The sequence below is a fragment of the Saimiri boliviensis genome, chromosome 17 (genome assembly GCF_048565385.1).
Source record: "Saimiri boliviensis isolate mSaiBol1 chromosome 17, mSaiBol1.pri, whole genome shotgun sequence".
NCBI lineage: Eukaryota > Metazoa > Chordata > Mammalia > Primates > Cebidae > Saimiri > Saimiri boliviensis.
Genome location: NC_133465.1, coordinates 8,660,030 through 8,671,284, shown reverse-complemented (window position 1 = coordinate 8,671,284; position 11,255 = coordinate 8,660,030).

The following is an 11,255-nucleotide window of genomic DNA, read 5'->3' as shown; positions in this document are numbered from 1 at the left end:
CTAGCATGCTCCCGCCAGCCTCCTCTTGGCTGATTGGTCGATTGACAGGGTCTCACTGTCGCCCAGGCTGGAACGCAGTGGCACGATCACGACTCACTGCAGTCTCCTCCAGGACTCAAGCGATACTCCTGCCTCAGCCTCCCGAGTAGCTCCTGCTCCCGGAGTAGCACCAGGCCCCGCTAAATTTTTAATTATTTGTAGAGACAGGGTGGGCGATGTCTCCCTGTCTTGCCCAGGCTGGTCTCAAACTCCTGGGCTCAAGCGATCCTTCCGCCTCGGCTTCCCTAAGTGCTGGAATTACAGGCAAGAGCCACAGTGCCTCACCTCGTTTTCAAGCGGTCACACCTTCCAAGAAGGTCGCCTGAGGCCCTCCTGAGGGGCAGATGCTTGTCAAAGGGTCCGACGTCGCCGGGCGCGGTGGCTCAAGTCTGTAATCCCAGCACTTTGGGAGGCCGAGGCGGGTGGATCACGAGGTCAAGAGATCGAGACCATCCCGGTCAACATGGTGAAACCCCGTCTCTACTAAAAATACAAAAAAATTAGCTGGGCATGGTGGCACGTGCCTGTAATCCCAGCTACTCAGGAGGCTGAGGCAGGAGAATTGCCTGAACCCAGGAGGCGGAGGTTGCGGTGAGCCGAGATCGCGCCATTGCACTCCAGCCTGGGTGACAAGAGCAAAACTCCATCTCAAAAAAAAAAAAAAGGGTCCGACGTCTAGGTAGGGTCTTTTGAGTCAGGAAAGAATAGTTTCACAGTGTTCTGGGCCTCTGAACGATGAATGGGCTGCCACCCAGACCGCTAATTCACAGATCCGATGCTGGGAATTAGGGGAACAATGGGTCCAGGTTAGGATTCTGGTCTCACACCTTCCTGAAAGTGAGACCCAACTTGGGTATTAGAAATCTAATCCCAGCCGGGCGCGGTGGCTCAAGCCTGTAATCCCAGCACTTTGGGAGGCCGAGGCGGGTGGATCACGAGGTCGAGAGATTGAGACCATCCTGGTCAACATGGTGAAACCCCATCTCTACTAAAAATACAAAAAAATTAGCTGGACATGGTGGCTCGTGCCTGTAATCCCAGCTACTCAGGAGGCTGAGGCAGGAGAATTGCCTGAACCCAGGAGGCGGAGGTTGCGGTGAGCCGAGATCACACCATTGCACTCCAGCCTGGGTAACAAGAGCGAAAACTCCGTCTAAAAAAAAAAAAAAAAGAAAAAAAAGAAATCTAATCCCCCTCAAATCTTTGCTTTGGAAATGCTCCCGGGCGGGTGCAACCCCACCCCCAGCTCCGCACACCTGTACAGAAGTACAGATTAAATGCTCTTTTGTTTTTCTTTTACAGATTTGTTGTGTTCTTAGCTTCACTATATCCTTCCAGTTAATTTCTCTATTCATCTTTGATCCCCAGCACCTGGCATAGTGTTTGGAGCGTAACAGACCTAATACATATTGTTGAGTGATTGAATAAAATTCAGTGCAGGTGTCTGGAACCCAGGCGATCTCTGATACCCTCATGGATTCTAGATGTCACCTATGTCCCAGCCAAGAACTGAGCAAGAGGATTCTGATCTTGAGCGTTCCAAGTGCTGACCATACCTCTGGACCCTAATGATTGAGTGAAATGAAGCCAAAGGGCACATATTTATTGGTCTCTTACCTTTCCAGGCCCTACATGAAGGGCTGGAGATACAAAGACATTTAGGACACAGCCCCTGATGCCTCAGTGAAGCTGTAAAAGGAACACTGGAGCACACTTTGAGTCCTTTTTTGTTTTTTTTAGAGGCGTTTTACTGTTGCCAGGGCTAGACTGCGGTGGTACAGTTGTAGCTCACTGCATCCCTAACCCTGTGGGCTCAAGCCATCCTCCTGCCTCAGCCTCCTGAGTAGCTGGGACTACAGGCACACACCACCATGCTCAGGTAATTTTTGTGTTTTTTTTTTTTAAGAGATGGAGTCTCACTGTGTTGCCCAGGCTGGTCTTGGACTGCTGGTCTCAAGAGATTCTCCTGCCTTGGTCTCCCAAAGTGCTGGGATTACAAGCATGAGCCACCATGCCTGGCCCACACTTTGAGTCTTAAAGTTTGACTCAGATAATTCAGTAGGACATCCTAGGGGTATTCTAGCCAGGGGAACATCAGGAGCAGAAACTTGGAGATGGGAGGACATGTTTTAAGGAAAGCAAGTGTATCAGTTTGGCAAGGGAGGGTAGGATGGGAATGGGCAGCATGGGGCTTCAAAATAGGGATGCAGGGTTTTTGTAGTGAACATGAAGGAGCTTGACTCCTCATTTCTTACTACAGCTATCAGACTTCTGAGTCTCATTTTCTCATCTCTAAAATACTGGTAGGGGGTCAGGCACCGTATATAAGGCATCTAATCCCAGCACTTTGGGAGGCCAAGGTGGGCGGATCATGTGAGGTCAGGAGTTTGAAACTAGCCTGGTCAACATGACGAAACCCCATCTCTACTAAAAATACAAAAATTAGCCATGTGTGGTGGCAGGCGCCTGTAATCCCAGCTACTAGGGAGGCTAAGGCAAGAAAATCACTTGAACCCAACAGGCGGAGGCTGCAATGAGCCGAGATTGGACCACTGCACTCCAGCTTGGGCAAAAGAGCAAGATTCCATCTCAAAAATGAAATAAAATAAAATGCTGTTAGGAAGAAATGAGATAATGTATGTAGTTGAGTCTGAACCTATTTCTGGATAACGAGAGTGGAATATGTTTGCTATGTGAGGAATTTGAAAGAGCAAGGGCATTACAGGCTCCAGAGGGAGAGAAGGAACCCAGCCATGGGAAATGAAAGGAGCCAGGTTAGAGGGGTCCACCTCCTGCTGCTTCTCTGGGATAATGAGTAACAGAGCTCTCTGTCCCTCCCTCCCCGTTCCTGCCAGCCTGCTCTCCACCCCCATTCCCCACCAGGGGCAATACCAGCTCTGGCTGCTTTGGGACCAGTCAAGCAGGTGGAGTCCTTGGAAAGGGACCTACAAGGACATAAATATTAACAGGGTGCCTGCACTGGCCATAAGGGGGTGGGGAGGCCTATTACATGGGTCCAGAGGAGGTCACACTAGGTCAGGGAGACTGAAAAAAAAAGCACCCCCAACTTACTCATTTTGGGTATCTGGCATGTCTCTGTTCTGCCATGAGCCCTGTGCAGCTAGGGACTCCTGGACCTCCACAATTCTGTGGGTTCTTGGGGGAAGAGTTAGACAGGCTCTTCCGGGTGGTAGGAAATAGAAGCGACAGAGTGCTCAGCCAGACCGCCTCTGGATGAATGGGGTGGAAGGCCACCCTCACTTGGCAAATTCCCACGCTTGGCTCCAGTACCCCTTCTCCCTTCACCTCTTTTTTATGTGCCCATCACTTCTGCTGGCCCTGCCCACTGTTGACTCCCTCAGGTGCTCAAATTCCAACTTCCCAAAGGACAGGATCTAATTGGGTCAATGAGTTGTCATTCAATCTGAAAGTACCTATTTGGCAGGCTCTCCTGCCTGGCCACTCCTCAGGCCACCACCCAGACACAAGGGAGATCTCTGGTCCAGCCGGCTGCAGCTAGGATGATGAGTATCAGGGCACAAATCTCAGTAGAGAGATGGCCAGCAGCCACTTTTCTCAGGAGAATGAGAGGGCATGACTGGCTGTCAGCACACTGGTTGCAAGTAGGCCTGCAACTGACTGATTCCATACACCTGGGACATTCCCTTATCCAGTGCCCTGCATGCAATTGATGCAGTTGTTTGCTTTGGAGACAAGAGTCCCAGAGACTCTCCCCTTTAGAGCACCAAGAGATGGACTCAGATCAGAGAGACGACACAACACCCAAAGTCAAGCATCCGTTTGAGGAGAGGTAGGGCAATGAATGTTTCTTTTAAGCAGGGGTTTGCATCCTTTTTTCTACCATGGACTGCTTTGGCAATTTTGTGAAGCCTGTGATCACCTATTCGGCATAATGTTATTGTTATTTTTATTCTCACTTTTTTTGAGACAGGCTCTCATTCTGTCACCCAGGCTGGAGTGCAGTGGCACAATAATGGCTTACTACAGCTTCAACCTCCTGGGCTCAAGCCGTTCTCCCCCCTCAGTGTCTCAAAGAGATTACAGGCATGGGCCAGGTGCTGTGGCTCACGCCTGTAATCCTAACACTTTGGGAGGCTGAGGTGGGCAGATTGCTTGAGCTCAAGAGTTCGAGACCAACCTAGACAACAAAGTGAGACCCTGTCTCTATTTAAAAAAAAAAAAAAATTAGCCGGGCATGGTGGCACATGCCTGTAGTGCCAGCTACTTGGGAGGCCAAGGCAGGAGGATGGCTTGAGCCTGGGAGGCAGAGGTTGTAGTGAGCCAAGATCACACCACTGCACTCCAGTCTGGTCGACAGAGCCAGACTCTTTCTCAAAAAAACAAAAAAGAAAATTGAGGGAGGAGGAGGTGAGGCAAAAAAATAAAGAAAGAAAGAAAATTAAGGCTGAGCATGGTGGCCCAGCCTATAATCCCAGCACTTTGGGAGGCTGAGGCAGGCAGATCACCTGAGGCCAGGAGTTTGAGACCAGCCTGACCAACATGGTGAAACCCCATCTCTACTAAAAATACAAAATTAGCCAGGCATGATGGTGCATGCCTATCATCCCAGCTACTGGGGAGGCTGAAGCAGAAGAATTGCTTGACCCTGGGAGGTGGAGGTTGTGGTGAGCCGAGATCGTGCCATTGCACTCCACCCTGGGTGACAAAAGCAAGACTCCATCTTTAAAAATAAATAAGTAAGCCGGGCGCGGTGGCTCAAGCCTGTAATCCCAGCACTTTGGGAGGCCGAGGCGGGTGGATCACGAGGTCAAGAGATCGAGACCGTCCTGGTCAATATGGTGAAACCCCGTCTCTACTAAAAATACAAAAAAAAGTAGCTGGGCATGGTGGCACATGCCTGTAATCCGAGCTACTTAGAAGGCTGAGGCAGGAGAATTGCCTGAACCCAGGAGGCGGAGGTTGCGGTGAGCCGAGATCGTGCCATTGCACTCCAGCCTGGGTAACAAGAGCGAAACTCCGTCTCAAAAAAAAAAAATAAGTAAATAAATATAGACCGGGCACGGTGGCTCAAGCCTGTAATTCCAGCACTTTGGGAGGCCGAGGCGGGTGGATCACGAGGTCAAGAGATCGAGACCATCCTGGTCAACATGGTGAAACCCCATCTCTACTAAAAATACAAAAAATTAGCTGGGCATGGTGGTGTGTGCCTGTAATCCCAGCTACTCAGGAGGCTGAGGCAGGAGAATTGCCTGAACCCAGGAGGCGGAGGTTGCGGTGAGCCGAGATCGTGCCATTGCACTCCAGCCTGGGTAACAAGAGCAAAACTCCGTCTCAAAAAAAAAATAATAAATAAATAAATATAAATTTAAAAAGAAAATTAAATCCAGGCTGGGCACAGTGGCTGACACCTATAATCCCAGCACTTTGGGAGGCTGAGGTGGGTGGATCACGAAGTCAGGAATTCAAGACCAGCCTGGGCGAGATGGTGAAAACCTGTCTCTATTAAAAATATTTTTAAAATAGCCAGGTGTGGTGGCAGGCACCTTTAATCCCAGTTACTCTGGAGGCTGAGGCAGAGAATTGCTTGAACCCAGGAGGCGGAGGTTGCAGTGAGCCAAGATTGCGCTACTGCACTGCAGCCTGGGTGGCCGAGTGCAACTCCATATCAAAAAAAAAAAAAAAAAAAGGGTCGGGCGCGGTGGCTCAAGCCTGTAATCCCAGCACTTTGGGAGGCCAAGGCGGGTGGATCATGAGGTCAAGAGATCGAGACCATCCTGGTCAACATGGTGAAACCCCGTCTCTACTAAAAATACAAAAAAATTAGCTGGGCATGGTGGCGCGTGCCTGTAATCCCAGCTGCTCGGGAGGCTGAAGCAGGAGAATTGCCTGAACCCAGGAGGCGGAGGTTGCGGTGAGCCGAGATGGCGCCATTGCACTCCAGCCTGGGTAACAAGAGCAAAACTCCGTCTCAAAAAAAAAAAAAAAAAAAATACAAAATTTAGCCAGGCACTGTGGTGGGTGCCTGTAATCCCAGCTACTAGGGAGGCTGATGCAGGAGAATCACTTGAACCTGGGAGGTGGAGGTTACAGTGAGCTGAACCTGAGCAACACAGAGTAAGACCTTGTCTCAAAAAAAAAAAAAAAAAAGGCTGGGCGTGGTGGCTCACACCTATAATCCCAGCACTTTGGGAGGTCAAGGCGGGTGGATCACCTGAGGTCAGGAGTTCAAGACCAGCCTGACCAATATGGTGAAACCCCATCTCCACTAAAAATACAAAAATTAGCTGAGTGTCGTGGTGTGTGCCTGTAGTCCCAGCTACTTGAGAGCCTGAGGCAGATGAATCCCCTGAACCTGGACCCAGGAGGCAAAGGTTGCAGTGAGCCGAGATCTTGCCACTGCACTCCAGCTTGGGCGACAGAGCATGACTCCATCTCAAAAAAAACAAACAAAAAAACCTAATTGGCCTTTCTACTTTTTTGGTAAAAAACTCTAAATCTGTGGAATTTTCCGTTGTTGGAGTTCTTTATTATTCCTGATAGGCCCTAATAGTTTCTACTAATGATGTGACTGGTGGTGGGCCCCTACAGAGTTTATGCTAAGTATATCAATCAGGATTGGGGAGGGCCATGCCAGAAAGATCAACCATGATTAGAGGATTGGAGCTTTGGCCCAGTTAGTATCAGCCCAATAAAACCCCAGTAGGAATTCTGGACTCTGAAGTTCAGTGGGGCTTGCTGGTTGGTGAACACACTGATGTGCCAGTAGGTGCTATGCCCTGACTCCCCAGGAATCCCCACGGAAGCTTAGATTCTGGGACCTGTTCCAATCTTGCCTATGCATATTCTTTTCTTTTTCTTTTTCTTTTTTCTTTTTTCCTTTTTTTTGATGTGGAGTCTTACTCTATTTGCTCAGGCTGGAGTGCAATGGTGCAATCTTAGTTCACTGCAGCCTCCACCTCCTGGGTGCCTGTGGTTCTCTTGCCTCAGCCTCCTGAGTAGCTGGGATTACAGGTATGCACCACGATGTCCGGCTAATTTTTGTATTTTTAGTAGAGACACAGTTTTGCTATGTTTGCCCAAGCTGGTCTCAAACTCCTGACCTCAAGTGATCTGCCTGCCTTGGCCTCCCAAAGTGCTGGGATAACAGGCATGGGCCACCATGCCCAGCCACCTATTCATATTCTTTATAATAAAACCACAATACCGGCTGGGCTCAGTAGCTCACACCTGTAATCCCAGCACTTTGGGAGGCCAAGGCAGGTGGATCATTTGAGATCAGGAGTAATCCCAATACTTTGGGAGGTTAAGGGAGGAGGTACTGAACTACCTTAGGAGGTAACTCATGAGGTCAGAAGTTCAAGACCAGCCTGGGCAACATGGTGAAACTCTGTCTCTACTAAAATACAAAAAATTAGCTGGGCATAGCGGCATGTGCCTGTAGTCCCAGCTACACAGGAGGCTGAGGCAGGAGAATCGCTTGAACCCAAGAGGCGGAAGTTGCAGTGAGCCGAGATCAAGCTACTGCACTCCAGCCTGAGCAACAGAGCGAGACTCTGTCTTAAAAAAAAAAACACAATCATATACCACAATCATAAGTCTAGTGCTTCTCTGAGTTCTGTGAGCTCTTCTAGTGAATTCTTGAACCTGTGGGGATTGTGGGAACTTCTGAATATATAGCCAATCAGCCAAAGTGTGGCTGACCCTGGGACCCCTAAGATTTGTGGCTAGTGTCTGAAGTGAGGGCAGTCTGTGGAAGACTCAGACCTTTACCTGTGGGATCTGACACTAACTCCGGTGGTCAGAACCAAACTCGTACAGTGCGTGTGTCTCTCCTGCCTCAGCCTCCTGTGTAGCTGGGACTACAGGCACACACCGCCATGCCCAGCTAATTTTTTGTATTTTAGTAGAGACATGAGAATCTGCACCAAGCTGTTGCGGTTAGGAGAGGGAGAGATGAAGCCAGATGAGCAACGTGGAAGGGAAACAATAATATGGGGGCAATGCACAAGGTGGAGGGGAAAGATGAAGAGTGGGTTCCAAGATGGAAGCCTGGCCAAGAAGAATGGAGGCACCAATGACAGAAAGAGGGAGTTGGAGGGTTTGGCTGTAATTAGGGCAAAGAGGAGAGAGGGTCTTTGTTCTTTGCTGCTAAGTCACAAGATTGGGCATTTTACCCTCTGTCCCCTAGCTCACAACAATGGAGTCGAATTCCTCTGATTCTGTCATTCATCCTTTTCAGCATAGGCTCATCAGTGCCAGTGCAGCGGGGACCACCGTCCACATGCCAGTGCTCCGTAACTTTTCTCCCTAAAGACCCCATGCCTGGAGCCAGCTAACAGCACACGGACCCACCACCCTCCCGATGAGTGACATATTCCTCCAACTGGATTCTAGCAACCTTTAGTTTTTACTTCTCCACAGACACACGCCCTCCTGCGTCTCATGCGTGTCTCTCACCCATATTCTAGAAGCGGGAGGAGGAGGCAATTTGGACACTGTCAAATGGGAGAGGTGGTGTGTGGTGACAGATAGCAACCCTGGTAACCTGTCCTGAGTCTGGGGGAGAGCCAAGGTGGGGCTCCCATCACAGCTCTTCAGAATCTTATGGGCCCCCTGCAGAGACAGAGGCATGACATAGACAAGGGGAGGAGGACTTTCCTCATCTACCACTGGTCTATGCAAACCTACCCAAAGGCCAAGGGAGCTGAGACACTGCGGAAAGAGACTGAGGCCAGGCATGGTGGCTCACGCCTGTAATCCCAGCAGTTTAGGAGGCTGATGTGGACAGATTACCTGAGGTCAGGAATTCGAAACCAGCCTGGCCAACGTGGTGAAACTTCATCTCTACTAAAAATACAAAGTTAGACCAGGCGCAGTGGCTCACGCCTGTAATCCCAGCACTTTGGGAGGCTGAGGTGGGTGGATCCCCTGAGGTCGGGAGTTCGAGATCAGCCTGACCAACATGGAGAAATCCCGTATCTACTAAAAATACAAATTAGCTGGGTGTGGTGGTAGGCGCCTATAATCCCAGCTGCTAGGGAGGCCAAGGCAGGAGAATCACTGGAACCCAGGAGGCAGAGGTTGCAGTGAGCTGAGATTGTATCACTGCACTCCAACCTGGGAAACAGAGTGAGTGAGACGCCATCTCAGAGAGAGAGAGAGAGAGAGAGAGAGAGGCTGACGTATCCAGTTTCTCAGAAAGAAACATTTAATAGCGATTTAGAAACAGAAGACAAGCAGCTGCCAGTCAGTGACCCCTGAGTCCCAGGGCTGATACATCACAGGGGAAGAGTATACATGCTTCAGCAGGAACGTGTGGCACTACCGAAGTCACCTCCTCAGGGAAGGATGCAGAATGCTACGTGAATCTACCCAAGAGCAGGATTTAAGGTCATAGTAGATAAAGTGGCAATCTTGGAGGCATTCCCAGAACAGGGGTTAATCAGAGGATAACACGGCAGACCAGCATCCGAGACGGAGCAGCTTCATCCTGCACAACAAGCCAGGCCAGGATCCCTGTTCTGAAACCCAGTGGAACTGCCCCTTGCTTCATTCCTTGGAACCTCTTAGAAGGTGCCATCCCTCTTGGGAGCCCACGAGGTCCCAGCCTCCAAAGCACCACATAATTTAACTCTTTTCATCTGCTTTATTTAGCCAAGACCACTTCCTTGTAACTTTCCACAGGTGAGATGTTTGGGAGTGGGAAGGGCTGCTGTACTACATTGGGCAATGATCTAGGGGAGAGAGGAGCTATGGTGAAAAGGCCTGCTTCCTACTCCCTTCTGTTGACCTGGATCCATGGGCAGTGGGAAGCCGCTTAACCGGTTAGACTGCTGGGTTAGTCTTGACCATTCCTTCTCAGCCTCATCTTTTTCTGTCAACCCCTTAAATGTTGGGCTACCAGGCCCTGCACACTCCCCCTAGATCAGGCGTCCCCAGACTTTTTACACAGGTGGCCAGTTCACTGTCCCTCAGACCGTTGGAGGGCCGCCACATACTGTGCTCCTCTCACTGACCACCAATGAAAGAGGTGCCCCTTCCTGAAGTGTGGCGGGGGGGCAGATAAATGGCCTCGGGGGCCGCAGTTTGGGGATGCCTGCCCTAGATAACCTTACTCATCCACATACCAGTGCTTCCCAAATACTCATCTCCATCCCAGACCTCTTTGTCTTTTTTTTTTTTTTTGAGACAGTGTCTTGCTCTGTCACACAGACTGGAGTGCAATGGCCCGATTTCAGCTCACTGCAACCTCTGCCTCCCCAGTTCAAGTGATTGATTCTTCTGCCTCAGCCTCCTGAGTAGCTGGGATTACAGCCTCCTGAGTAGCTGTGCCACCACAGCCGGCTAATTTTTTTGTATTTTTAGTAAAGACAGGGTTTCACCATGTTGGTCAGGCTGGTCTCAAACTCCTGACCTCATGATCTGCCTGCCTCAGCCTCCCAAAGTGCTGGGATTACAGGTGTGAGCTGCCGCGCCTGGCCCATCCCAGATCTCTTCTGACTCCCTCCTAGATACCTCCACTTACACGTCTCGTTGGCATACACCACATCCTAAGCAAAGCACATCATCTTCCTCCCAAACATGTCCCTATCACAGGTAATGACATTATTATCTGCCCAGTGGTTCAAGCAAGAAGCATGGGCATCGTCATTGGCTCCTCACTCCCCATCTCTCTTCCCCAACACCCAGTTCATGTTGATTTTTTGTTTGTTTGTTTGAGACAGAGTCTTGCTCTGTCACCCAGGCTGGAGTGCAGTGGTGCGATCTCGGCTCACTGCAACCTCCAGCTCCTGGGTTCAAGCAATTCTCCTGCCTCAGCCTCCTGAGTAGCTGGGACTACAAGGCACGTGCCACCGCATCCAGCTAATTTTGTATTTTTAGTAGAGACTAAAATGTATTTTGTATTTTTAGGGGTTCCACTATGTTGGCCAGGCTGGTCTGAAACTCTGACCTCCTGATCTGCCCACCTCGGCCTCCCAAAGTGCTGGGATTACAGACGTGAACCACCGCGCCTGGCCGTTCGTGGTGTTTCTGTCTCCTAATGGCCCCCGAATTCTCCCACTTCTCACCATCTCCACTGCCACTACCCTAGTCCGGGCTAGCATCGTTTCTGCCTGAAGACTGTATAGCTTTCTCCTCGGACTCCCATGTCCTCTCCTGCCTCCCACCTCTGCAGAGTGATTTCTCAAAAATGCAGAGTCGCTCATGTCTATCTGCTGTATAAACCCATCCAA